Source organism: Kogia breviceps, chromosome X (genome assembly GCF_026419965.1).
Source record: "Kogia breviceps isolate mKogBre1 chromosome X, mKogBre1 haplotype 1, whole genome shotgun sequence".
Taxonomy (NCBI): Eukaryota; Metazoa; Chordata; class Mammalia; order Artiodactyla; family Physeteridae; genus Kogia; species Kogia breviceps.
The window spans coordinates 137868682-137882553 of record NC_081330.1 but is presented as its reverse complement, the minus strand read 5'-3'; positions in this window follow the sequence as shown (position 1 = coordinate 137882553).

The window sequence follows — 13872 nt, the reverse complement described above, 5'->3', positions numbered from 1 at the left end:
TCGCTGGAGGTGTTTGGTCGGGCACATGTCACTCTCATTTCCCATCACGAAGAAGAATTCACCAGCGGTTCAGCCTGGAACCGCGGATCGACAATAGGGCGTGAAGCCATCCAGCCGTGTTGCGTCCCACTCACAAAAAAGCGACTTGGGAAATGGAGCTCAGGGGCACTGCACTTCCCAAACCTGCAGAGTTCTAAACGATAACTATCGCCCCAAAATATATTGAGGGCAGGCTACGAAGAGGCGCTGAACGCAAGGCAGAACTGCAGGAAACGGATGTCAACGGGTACATCGGAATGGCCCCGATAGCACATGAAAAGCGCCAGAACGTGGACAATGATGCGGTTGGCCAAAAAGGGCGTATGCGTTTTTTCCTGAATATATTCAGGAAAAAACGCATACGCCCTTTTTGGCCAACCAAGCAACCTGGGAGAGCAAATCAGCACTACAAAGAAATCTCTCGCCCCCCACCCCGGGCAAAAGGGCCAGGCGAAAAAAGTCTAAAAACCAGAAAGGCAGGACAGGCCACGGAGTCAAGGGAGCCTTGTTAAGCTGATGGGCGGGATGTCAATGGCCAACAGCCAATCTTCACAAGTGTATCCTCTTTCCCAAACCATGTCAAACACAGAACCACAGAGCATAGGGCACTTCCACACATGGGCGTTGACCTCGGGAAAATGAAAAAATCAACCAGACACAGGGACCCCAAAGTTGAGGGCTGCTGTCTTGACAAGAACCTCCACTCCGGTACACGTTTCATATCCCAGGAAAGAGCCAAGTGGACAAAGACGAGTGGACAAGTGGACAAAGACAAGTGGACAAGTGGACAAGTGGTGCTACGTAGGTCCAATGGAGTGTCACTCAGCCATGAAATCCACGTCATGAGGCTGGTAGCAGCATCCTGAGTGGATTTAGGTACGATCATCCTCAGTGAAATAAGTCCCACAAAAAAAGAAACTTATGATATCACTTATCGAGGGAATGTAAAAATCGCTCCCCATGCACGGAATCCCCAAACAGAACAGAGTCACGCTTTTAGAAAACACACTTATGCCTGCTTCAGGGGAAAGGTGAGGTGCGGTGACGCATAAAACTCGAGTTTGAAATGAGCACAGATACCCTTCCGAAAACCGAATATGGAATGGACACGACCTACTCCTTGCTCAATCAACTGGACTCACCAGACCCTGTTCATCGCACAAGTATCTATCCGCCTAGTAAGCATCTTAATAGCTAAGTCTTGATATCTCTGTGTAAGTGCATCAAGTGTGTGTCAAGCGGCCTAAAACCAGCAGGGAAAATCAGCTCAGACCCATTCTGAGGATACATTTCCAACACAAAGAAGAAACAAGCAGGGCAAAACAGAGAGAAATTCTTCCAAAATGCGTTCAGGGACTGGCATGCAACCAGGATTGACCACATCTACAGCCCCAGCGGCAGAAGACATAAGGCTGGACACTCTTGGGGCTGAGACGATTGGTGAGGTTGGGAAAGCAAATGCAGACCCTTGAAAGGAATCTTGCGTGCTCCCCATTCCATGGGTCCCAACTCTCCAGGTTCAACGCAATCTTCCGACAGCGAAAGCACTCATTGGAAACCCAGCGGATGCTACACCGTGGGATTGGGAAAGCTTTCTGAAACTCACCTCAGTTTTCATCTCCTGGTGCTCGTGTTCTCCATTCAGGCCCCCTTACTAACAATCTCCCCACTTGGAGACTCGGCGCCTTTCCATGCCTCTTTCGTACCGTCTGCAATTTGTCCGCAGGATGAACTGCAAGAGGGGGAACCAATGAGAGACTCGCTGGAGGTGTTTGGTCGGGCACATGTCACTCTCATTTCCCATCACGAAGAAGAATTCACCAGAGGTTCAGCCTGCCACCCCGGATCGACAATAGGGCGTGAAGCCATCCAGCCGTGTTGCGTCCCACTCACAAAAAAGCGACTTGGGAAATGGAGCTCAGGGGCACTGCACTTCCCAAACCTGCAGAGTTCTAAACGATAACTATCGCCCCAAAATATATTGAGGGCAGGCTACGAAGAGGCGCTGAACGCAAGGCAGAACTGCAGGAAACGGATGTCAACGGGTACATCGGAATGGCCCCGATAGCACATGAAAAGCGCCAGAACGTGGACAATGATGCGGTTGGCCAAAAAGGGCGTATGCGTTTTTTCCTGAATATATTCAGGAAAAAACGCATACGCCCTTTTTGGCCAACCAAGCAACCTGGGAGAGCAAATCAGCACTACAAAGAAATCTCTCGCCCCCCACCCCGGGCAAAAGGGCCAGGCGAAAAAAGTCTAAAAACCAGAAAGGCAGGACAGGCCACGGAGTCAAGGGAGCCTTGTTAAGCTGATGGGCGGGATGTCAATGGCCAACAGCCAATCTTCACAAGTGTATCCTCTTTCCCAAACCATGTCAAACACAGAACCACAGAGCATAGGGCACTTCCACACATGGGCGTTGACCTCGGGAAAATGAAAAAATCAACCAGACACAGGGACCCCAAAGTTGAGGGCTGCTGTCTTGACAAGAACCTCCACTCCGGTACACGTTTCATATCCCAGGAAAGAGCCAAGTGGACAAAGACGAGTGGACAAGTGGACAAAGACAAGTGGACAAGTGGACAAGTGGTGCTACGTAGGTCCAATGGAGTGTCACTCAGCCATGAAATCCACGTCATGAGGCTGGTAGCAGCATCCTGAGTGGATTTAGGTACGATCATCCTCAGTGAAATAAGTCCCACAAAAAAAGAAACTTATGATATCACTTATCGAGGGAATGTAAAAATCGCTCCCCATGCACGGAATCCCCAAACAGAACAGAGTCACGCTTTTAGAAAACACACTTATGCCTGCTTCAGGGGAAAGGTGAGGTGCGGTGACGCATAAAACTCGAGTTTGAAATGAGCACAGATACCCTTCCGAAAACCGAATATGGAATGGACACGACCTACTCCTTGCTCAATCAACTGGACTCACCAGACCCTGTTCATCGCACAAGTATCTATCCGCCTAGTAAGCATCTTAATAGCTAAGTCTTGATATCTCTGTGTAAGTGCATCAAGTGTGTGTAAAGCGGCCTAAAACCAGCAGGGAAAATCAGCTCAGACCCATTCTGAGGATACATTTCCAACACAAAGAAGAAACAAGCAGGGCAAAACAGAGAGAAATTCTTCCAAAATGCGTTCAGGGACTGGCATGCAACCAGGATTGACCACATCTACAGCCCCAGCGGCAGAAGACATAAGGCCTGACAGTCTTGGGGCTGAGACGATTGGTGAGGTTGGGAAAGCAAATGCAGACCCTTGAAAGGAATCCTGCGTGCTCCCCATTCCATGGGTCCCAACTCTCCAGGTTCAACGCAATCTTCCGACAGCGAAAGCACTCATTGGAAACCCAGCGGATGCTACACCGTGGGATCGGGAAAGCTTTCTGAAACTCACCTCAGTTTTCCTCTCCTGGTGCTCGTGTTCTCCATTCAGGCCCCCTTACTAACAATCTCCCCACTTGGAGACTCGGCGCCTTTCCATGCCTCTTTCGTACCGTCTGCAATTTGTCCGCAGGATGAACTGCAAGAGGGGGAACCAATGAGAGACTCGCTGGAGGTGTTTGGTCGGGCACATGTCACTCTCATTTCCCATCACGAAGAAGAATTCACCAGCGGTTCAGCCTGCAACCGCGGATCGACAATAGGGCGTGAAGCCATCCAGCCGTGTTGCGTCCCACTCACAAAACAGCGACTTGGGAAATGGAGCTCAGGGGCACTGCACTTCCCAAACCTGCAGAGTTCTAAACGATAACTATCGCCCCAAAATATATTGAGGGCAGGCTACAAAGAGGCGCTGAACGCAAGGCAGAACTGCAGGAAACGGATGTCAACGGGTACATCGGAATGGCCCCGATAGCACATGAAAAGCGCCAGAACGTGGACAATGATGCGGTTGGCCAAAAAGGGCGTATGCGTTTTTTCCTGAATATATTCAGGAAAAAACGCATACGCCCTTTTTGGCCAACCAAGCAACCTGGGAGAGCAAATCAGCACTACAAAGAAATCTCTCGCCCCCCCCCCCCCCGGGGCAAAAGGGCCAGGCGAAAAAAGTCTAAAAACCAGAAAGGCAGGACAGCCCACGGAGTCAAGGGAGCCTTGTTAAGCTGATGGGCGGGATGTCAATGGCCAACAGCCAATCTTCACAAGTGTATCCTCTTTCCCAAACCATGTCAAACACAGAACCACAGAGCATAGGGCACTTCCACACATGGGCGTTGACCTTGGGAAAATGAAAAAATCAACCAGACACAGGGACCCCAAAGTTGAGGGCTGCTGTCTTGACAAGAACCTCCACTCCGGTACACGTTTCATATCCCAGGAAAGAGCCAAGAGGACAAAGACGAGTGGACAAGTGGAAAAAGACAAGTGGACAAGTGGACAAGTGGTGCTACGTAGGTCCAATGGAGTGTCACTCAGCCATGAAATCCACGTCATGAGGCTGGTAGTAGCATCCTGAGTGGATTTAGGTTCGATCATCCTCAGTGAAATAAGTCCCACAAAAAAAGAAACTTATGATATCACTTATCGAGGGAATGTAAAAATCGCTCCCCATGCACTGAATCCCCAAACAGAACAGAGTCACGCTTTTAGAAAACACACTTATGCCTGCTTCAGGGGAAAGGTGAGGTGCGGTGACGCATAAAACTCGAGTTTGAAATGAGCACAGATACCCTTCCGAAAACCGAATATGGAATGGACACGACCTACTCCTTGCTCAATCAACTGGACTCACCAGACCCTGTTCATCGCACAAGTATCTATCCGACTAGTAAGCATCTTAAAAGCTAAGTCTTGATATCTCTGTGTAAGTGCATCAAGGGTGTGTAAAGCGGCCTAAAACCAGCAGGGAAAATCAGCTCAGACCCATTCTGAGGATACATTTCCAACATAAAGAAGAAACAAGCAGGGCAAAACAGAGAGAAATTCTTCCAAAATGCGTTCAGGGACTGGCATGCAACCAGGATTGACCACATCTACAGCCCCAGCGGCAGAAGACATAAGGCCTGACAGTCTTGGGGCTGAGACGATTGGTGAGGTTGGGAAAGCAAATGCAGACCCTTGAAAGGAATCCTGCGTGCTCCCCATTCCATGGGTCCCAACTCTCCAGGTTCAACGCAATCTTCCGACAGCGAAAGCACTCATTGGAAACCCAGCGGATGCTACACCGTGGGATCGGGAAAGCTTTCTGAAACTCACCTCAGTTTTCATCTCCTGGTGCTCGTGTTCTCCATTCAGGCCCCCTTACTAACAATCTCCCCACTTGGAGACTCGGCGCCTTTCCATGCCTCTTTCGTACCGTCTGCAATTTGTCCGCAGGATGAACTGCAAGAGGGGGAACCAATGAGAGACTCGCTGGAGGTGTTTGGTCGGGCACATGTCACTCTCATTTCCCATCACGAAGAAGAATTCACCAGCGGTTCAGCCTGCCACCGCGGATCGACAATAGGGCGTGAAGCCATCCAGCCGTGTTGCGTCCCACTCACAAAAAAGCGACTTGGGAAATGGAGCTCAGGGGCACTGCACTTCCCAAACCTGCAGAGTTCTAAACGATAACTATCGCCCCAAAATATATTGAGGTCAGGCTACGAAGAGGCGCTGAACGCAAGGCAGAACTGCAGGAAACGGATGTCAACGGGTACATCGGAATGGCCCCGATAGCACATGAAAAGCGCCAGAACGTGGACAATGATGCGGTTGGCCAAAAAGGGCGTATGCGTTTTTTCCTGAATATATTCAGGAAAAAACGCATACGCCCTTTTTGGCCAACCAAGCAACCTGGGAGAGCAAATCAGCACTACAAAGAAATCTCTCGCCCCACCCCTCCCCGGGGCAAAAGGGCCAGGCGAAAAAAGTCTAAAAACCAGAAAGGCAGGACAGGCCACGGAGTCAAGGGAGCCTTTTTAAGCTGATGGGCGGGATGTCAATGGCCAACAGCCAATCTTCACAAGTGTATCCTCTTTCCCAAACCATGGAAAACACAGAACCACAGAGCATAGGGCACTTCCACACATGGGCGTTGACCTTGGGAAAATGAAAAAATCAACCAGACACAGGGACCCCAAAGTTGAGGGCTGCTGTCTTGACAAGAACCTCCACTCCGGTACACGTTTCATATCCCAGGAAAGAGCCAAGTGGACAAAGACGAGTGGACAAGTGGACAAAGACAAGTGGACAAGTGGACAAGTGGTGCTACGTAGGTCCAATGGAGTGTCACTCAGCCATGAAATCCACGTCATGAGGCTGGTAGCAGCATCCTGAGTGGATTTAGGTACGATCATCCTCAGTGAAATAAGTCCCACAAAAAAAGAAACTTATGATATCACTTATCGAGGGAATGTAAAAATCGCTCCCCATGCACTGAATCCCCAAACAGAACAGAGTCACGCTTTTAGAAAACACACTTATGCCTGCTTCAGGGGAAAGGTGAGGTGGGGTGACGCATAAAACTCGAGTTTGAAATGAGCACAGATACCCTTCCGAAAACCGAATATGGAATGGACACGACCTACTCCTTGCTCAATCAACTGGACTCACCAGACCCTGTTCATCGCACAAGTATCTATCCGACTAGTAAGCATCTTAAAAGCTAAGTCTTGATATCTCTGTGTAAGTGCATCAAGTGTGTGTAAAGCGGCCTAAAACCAGCAGGGAAAATCAGCTCAGACCCATTCTGAGGATACATTTCCAACATAAAGAAGAAACAAGCAGGGCAAAACAGAGAGAAATTCTTCCAAAATGCGTTCAGGGACTGGCATGCAACCAGGATTGACCACATCTACAGCCCCAGCGGCAGAAGACAGAAGGCTGGACACTCTTGGGGCTGAGACGATTGGTGAGGTTGGGAAAGCAAATGCAGACCCTTGAAAGGAATCCTGCGTGCTCCCCATTCCATGGGTCCCAACTCTCCAGGTTCAACGCAATCTTCCGACAGCGAAAGCACTCATTGGAAACCCAGCGGATGCTACACCGTGGGATCGGGAAAGCTTTCTGAAACTCACCTCAGTTTTCATCTCCTGGTGCTCGTGTTCTCCATTCAGGCCCCCTTACTAACAATCTCCCCACTTGGAGACTCGGCGCCTTTCCATGCCTCTTTCGTACCGTCTGCAATTTGTCCGCAGGATGAACTGCAAGAGGGGGAACCAATGAGAGACTCGCTGGAGGTGTTTGGTCGGGCACATGTCACTCTCATTTCCCATCACGAAGAAGAATTCACCAGCGGTTCAGCCTGCCACCCCGGATCGACAATAGGGCGTGAAGCCATCCAGCCGTGTTGCGTCCCACTCACAAAAAAGCGACTTGGGAAATGGAGCTCAGGGGCACTGCACTTCCCAAACCTGCAGAGTTCTAAACGATAACTATCGCCCCAAAATATATTGAGCGCAGGCTACGAAGAGGCGCTGAACGCAAGGCAGAACTGCAGGAAACGGATGTCAACGGGTACATCGGAATGGCCCCGATAGCACATGAAAAGCGCCAGAACGTGGACAATGATGCGGTTGGCCAAAAAGGGCGTATGCGTTTTTTCCTGAATATATTCAGGAAAAAACGCATACGCCCTTTTTGGCCAACCAAGCAACCTGGGAGAGCAAATCAGCACTACAAAGAAATCTCTCGCCCCCCCCCCCCCCGGGGCAAAAGGGCCAGGCGAAAAAAGTCTAAAAACCAGAAAGGCAGGACAGCCCACGGAGTCAAGGGAGCCTTGTTAAGCTGATGGGCGGGATGTCAATGGCCAACAGCCAATCTTCACAAGTGTATCCTCTTTCCCAAACCATGTCAAACACAGAACCACAGAGCATAGGGCACTTCCACACATGGGCGTTGACCTTGGGAAAATGAAAAAATCAACCAGACACAGGGACCCCAAAGTTGAGGGCTGCTGTCTTGACAAGAACCTCCACTCCGGTACACGTTTCATATCCCAGGAAAGAGCCAAGTGGACAAAGACGAGTGGACAAGTGGACAAAGACAAGTGGACAAGTGGACAAGTGGTGCTACGTAGGTCCAATGGAGTGTCACTCAGCCATGAAATCCACGTCATGAGGCTGGTAGCAGCATCCTGAGTGGATTTAGGTACGATCATCCTCAGTGAAATAAGTCCCACAAAAAAAGAAACTTATGATATCACTTATCGAGGGAATGTAAAAATCGCTCCCCATGAACGGAATCCCCAAACAGAACAGAGTCACGCTTTTAGAAAACACACTTATGCCTGCTTCAGGGGAAAGGTGAGGTGCGGTGACGCATAAAACTCGAGTTTGAAATGAGCACAGATACCCTTCCGAAAACCGAATATGGAATGGACACGACCTACTCCTTGCTCAATCAACTGGACTCACCAGACCCTGTTCATCGCACAAGTATCTATCCGACTAGTAAGCATCTTAAAAGCTAAGTCTTGATATCTCTGTGTAAGTGCATCAAGGGTGTGTAAAGCGGCCTAAAACCAGCAGGGAAAATCAGCTCAGACCCATTCTGAGGATACATTTCCAACACAAAGAAGAAACAAGCAGGGCAAAACAGAGAGAAATTCTTCCAAAATGCGTTCAGGGACTGGCATGCAACCAGGATTGAGCACATCTACAGCCCCAGCGGCAGAAGACAGAAGGCTGGACACTCTTGGGGCTGAGACGATTGGTGAGGTTGGGAAAGCAAATGCAGACCCTTGAAAGGAATCCTGCGTGCTCCCCATTCCATGGCTCCCAACTCTCCAGGTTCAACGCAATCTTCCGACAGCGAAAGCACTCATTGGAAACCCAGCGGATGCTACACCGTGGGATCGGGAAAGCTTTCTGAAACTCACCTCAGTTTTCATCTCCTGGTGCTCGTGTTCTCCATTCAGGCCCCCTTACTAACAATCTCCCCACTTGGAGAGTCGGCGCCTTTCAATGCCTCTTTCGTACCGTCTGCAATTTGTCCGCAGGATGAACTGCAAGAGGGGGAACCAATGAGAGACTCGCTGGAGGTGTTTGGTCGGGCACATGTCACTCTCATTTCCCATCACGAAGAAGAATTCACCAGCGGTTCAGCCTGCCACCCCGGATCGACAATAGGGCGTGAAGCCATCCAGCCGTGTTGCGTCCCACTCACAAAAAAGCGACTTGGGAAATGGAGCTCAGGGGCACTGCACTTCCCAAACCTGCAGAGTTCTAAACGATAACTATCGCCCCAAAATATATTGAGGGCAGGCTACGAAGAGGCGCTGAACGCAAGGCAGAACTGCAGGAAACGGATGTCAACGGGTACATCGGAATGGCCCTGATAGCACATGAAAAGCGCCAGAACGTGGACAATGATGCGGTTGGCCAAAAAGGGCGTATGCGTTTTTTCCTGAATATATTCAGGAAAAAACGCATACGCCCTTTTTGGCCAACCAAGCAACCTGGGAGAGCAAATCAGCACTACAAAGAAATCTCTCGCCCCCCCCCCCGGGGCAAAAGGGCCAGGCGAAAAAAGTCTAAAAACCAGAAAGGCAGGACAGCCCACGGAGTCAAGGGAGCCTTGTTAAGCTGATGGGCGGGATGTCAATGGCCAACAGCCAATCTTCACAAGTGTATCCTCTTTCCCAAACCATGTCAAACACAGAACCACAGAGCATAGGGCACTTCCACACATGGGCGTTGACCTTGGGAAAATGAAAAAATCAACCAGACACAGGGACCCCAAAGTTGAGGGCTGCTGTCTTGACAAGAACCTCCACTCCGGTACACGTTTCATATCCCAGGAAAGAGCCAAGTGGACAAAGACGAGTGGACAAGTGGACAAAGACAAGTGGACAAGTGGACAAGTGGTGCTACGTAGGTCCAATGGAGTGTCACTCAGCCATGAAATCCACGTCATGAGGCTGGTAGCAGCATCCTGAGTGGATTTAGGTACGATCATCCTCAGTGAAATAAGTCCCACAAAAAAAGAAACTTATGATATCACTTATCGAGGGAATGTAAAAATCGCTCCCCATGCACGGAATCCCCAAACAGAACAGAGTCACGCTTTTAGAAAACACACTTATGCCTGCTTCAGGGGAAAGGTGAGGTGCGGTGACGCATAAAACTCGAGTTTGAAATGAGCACAGATACCCTTCCGAAAACCGAATATGGAATGGACACGACCTACTCCTTGCTCAATCAACTGGACTCACCAGACCCTGTTCATCGCACAAGTATCTATCCGACTAGTAAGCATCTTAAAAGCTAAGTCTTGATATCTCTGTGTAAGTGCATCAAGTGTGTGTAAAGCGGCCTAAAACCAGCAGGGAAAATCAGCTCAGACCCATTCTGAGGATACATTTCCAACACAAAGAAGAAACAAGCAGGGCAAAACAGAGAGAAATTCTTCCAAAATGCGTTCAGGGACTGGCATGCAACCAGGATTGACCACATCTACAGCCCCAGCGGCAGAAGACAGAAGGCTGGACACTCTTGGGGCTGAGACGATTGGTGAGGTTGGGAAAGCAAATGCAGACCCTTGAAAGGAATCCTGCGTGCTCCCCATTCCATGGGTCCCAACTCTCCAGGTTCAACGCAATCTTCCGACAGCGAAAGCACTCATTGGAAACCCAGCGGATGCTACACCGTGGGATCGGGAAAGCTTTCTGAAACTCACCTCAGTTTTCCTCTCCTGGTGCTCGTGTTCTCCATTCAGGCCCCCTTACTAACAATCTCCCCACTTGGAGACTCGGCGCCTTTCCATGCCTCTTTCGTACCGTCTGCAATTTGTCCGCAGGATGAACTGCAAGAGGGGGAACCAATGAGAGACTCGCTGGAGGTGTTTGGTCGGGCACATGTCACTCTCATTTCCCATCACGAAGAAGAATTCACCAGCGGTTCAGCCTGCCACCGCGGATCGACAATAGGGCGTGAAGCCATCCAGCCGTGTTGCGTCCCACTCACAAAAAAGCGACTTGGGAAATGGAGCTCAGGGGCACTGCACTTCCCAAACCTGCAGAGTTCTAAACGATAACTATCGCCCCAAAATATATTGAGGTCAGGCTACGAAGAGGCGCTGAACGCAAGGCAGAACTGCAGGAAACGGATGTCAACGGGTACATCGGAATGGCCCCGATAGCACATGAAAAGCGCCAGAACGTGGACAATGATGCGGTTGGCCAAAAAGGGCGTATGCTTTTTTTCCTGAATATATTCAGGAAAAAACGCATACGCCCTTTTTGGCCAACCAAGCAACCTGGGAGAGCAAATCAGCACTACTAAGAAATCTCTCGCCCCCCCCCCCGGGGGCAAAAGGGCCAGGCGAAAAAAGTCTAAAAACCAGAAAGGCAGGACAGCCCACGGAGTCAAGGGAGCCTTGTTAAGCTGATGGGCGGGATGTCAATGGCCAATAGCCAATCTTCACAAGTGTATCCTCTTTCCCAAACCATGGAAAACACAGAACCACAGAGCATAGGGCACTTCCACACATGGGCGTTGACCTTGGGAAAATGAAAAAATCAACCAGACACAGGGACCCCAAAGTTGAGGGCTGCTGTCTTGACAAGAACCTCCACTCCGGTACACGTTTCATATCCCAGGAAAGAGCCAAGTGGACAAAGACGAGTGGACAAGTGGACAAAGACAAGTGGACAAGTGGACAAGTGGTGCTACGTAGGTCCAATGGAGTGTCACTCAGCCATGAAATCCACGTCATGAGGCTGGTAGCAGCATCCTGAGTGGATTTAGGTACGATCATCCTCAGTGAAATAAGTCCCACAAAAAAAGAAACTTATGATATCACTTATCGAGGGAATGTAAAAATCGCTCCCCATGCACGGAATCCCCAAACAGAACAGAGTCACGCTTTTAGAAAACACACTTATGCCAGCTTCAGGGGAAAGGTGAGGTGCGGTGACGCATAAAACTCGAGTTTGAAATGAGCACAGATACCCTTCCGTAAACCGAATATGGAATGGACACGACCTACTCCTTGCTCAATCAACTGGACTCACCAGACCCTGTTCATCGCACAAGTATCTATCCAACTAGTAAGCATCTTAAAAGCTAAGTCTTGATATCTCTGTGTAAGTGCATCAAGGGTGTGTAAAGCGGCCTAAAACCAGCAGGGAAAATCAGCTCAGACCCATTCTGAGGATACATTTCCAACACAAAGAAGAAACAAGCAGGGCAAAACAGAGAGAAATTCTTCCAAAATGCCTTCAGGGACTGGCATGCAACCAGGATTGACCACATCTACAGCCCCAGCGGCAGAAGACATAAGGCTGGACACTCTTGGGGCTGAGACGATTGGTGAGGTTGGGAAAGCAAATGCAGACCCTTGAAAGGAATCCTGCGTGCTCCCCATTCCATGGGTCCCAACTCTCCAGGTTCAACGCAATCTTCCGACAGCGAAAGCACTCATTGGAAACCCAGCGGATGCTACACCGTGGGATCGGGAAAGCTTTCTGAAACTCACCTCAGTTTTCATCTCCTGGTGCTCGTGTTCTCCATTCAGGCCCCCTTACTAACAATCTCCCCACTTGGAGACTCGGCGCCTTTCCATGCCTCTTTCGTACCGTCTGCAATTTGTCCGCAGGATGAACTGCAAGAGGGGGAACCAATGAGAGACTCGCTGGAGGTGTTTGGTCGGGCACATGTCACTCTCATTTCCCATCACGAAGAAGAATTCACCAGCGGTTCAGCCTGCAACCGCGGATCGACAATAGGGCGTGAAGCCATCCAGCCGTGTTGCGTCCCACTCACAAAAAAGCGACTTGGGAAATGGAGCTCAGGGGCACTGCACTTCCCAAACCTGCAGAGTTCTAAACGATAACTATCGCCCCAAAATATATTGAGGTCAGGCTACGAAGAGGCGCTGAACACAAGGCAGAACTGCAGGAAACGGATGTCAACGGGTACATCGGAATGGCCCCGATAGCACATGAAAAGCGCCAGAACGTGGACAATGATGCGGTTGGCCAAAAAGGGCGTATGCGTTTTTTCCTGAATATATTCAGGAAAAAACGCATACGCCCTTTTTGGCCAACCAAGCAACCTGGGAGAGCAAATCAGCACTACAAAGAAATCTCTCGCCCCCCCCCCCCGGGGCCAAAAGGGCCAGGCGAAAAAAGTCTAAAAACCAGAAAGGCAGGACAGCCCACGGAGTCAAGGGAGCCTTGTTAAGCTGATGGGCGGGATGTCAATGGCCAACAGCCAATCTTCACAAGTGTATCCTCTTTCCCAAACCATGTAAAACACAGAACCACAGAGCATAGGGCACTTCCACACATGGGCGTTGACCTTGGGAAAATGAAAAAATCAACCAGACACAGGGACCCCAAAGTTGAGGGCTGCTGTCTTGACAAGAACCTCCACTCCGGTACACGTTTCATATCCCAGGAAAGAGCCAAGTGGACAAAGACGAGTGGACAAGTGGACAAAGACAAGTGGACAAGTGGACAAGTGGTGCTACGTAGGTCCAATGGAGTGTCACTCAGCCATGAAATCCACGTCATGAGGCTGGTAGCAGCATCCTGAGTGGATTTAGGTACGATCATCCTCAGTGAAATAAGTCCCACAAAAAAAGAAACTTATGATATCACTTATCGAGGGAATGTAAAAATCGCTCCCCATGAACGGAATCCCCAAACAGAACAGAGTCACGCTTTTAGAAAACACACTTATGCCTGCTTCAGGGGAAAGGTGAGGTGCGGTGACACATAAAACTCGAGTTTGAAATGAGCACAGATACCCTTCCGAAAACCGAATATGGAATGGACACGACCTACTCCTTGCTCAATCAACTGGACTCACCAGACCCTGTTCATCGCACAAGTATCTATCCGACTAGTAAGCATCTTAAAAGCTAAGTCTTGATATCTCTGTGTAAGTGCATCAAGG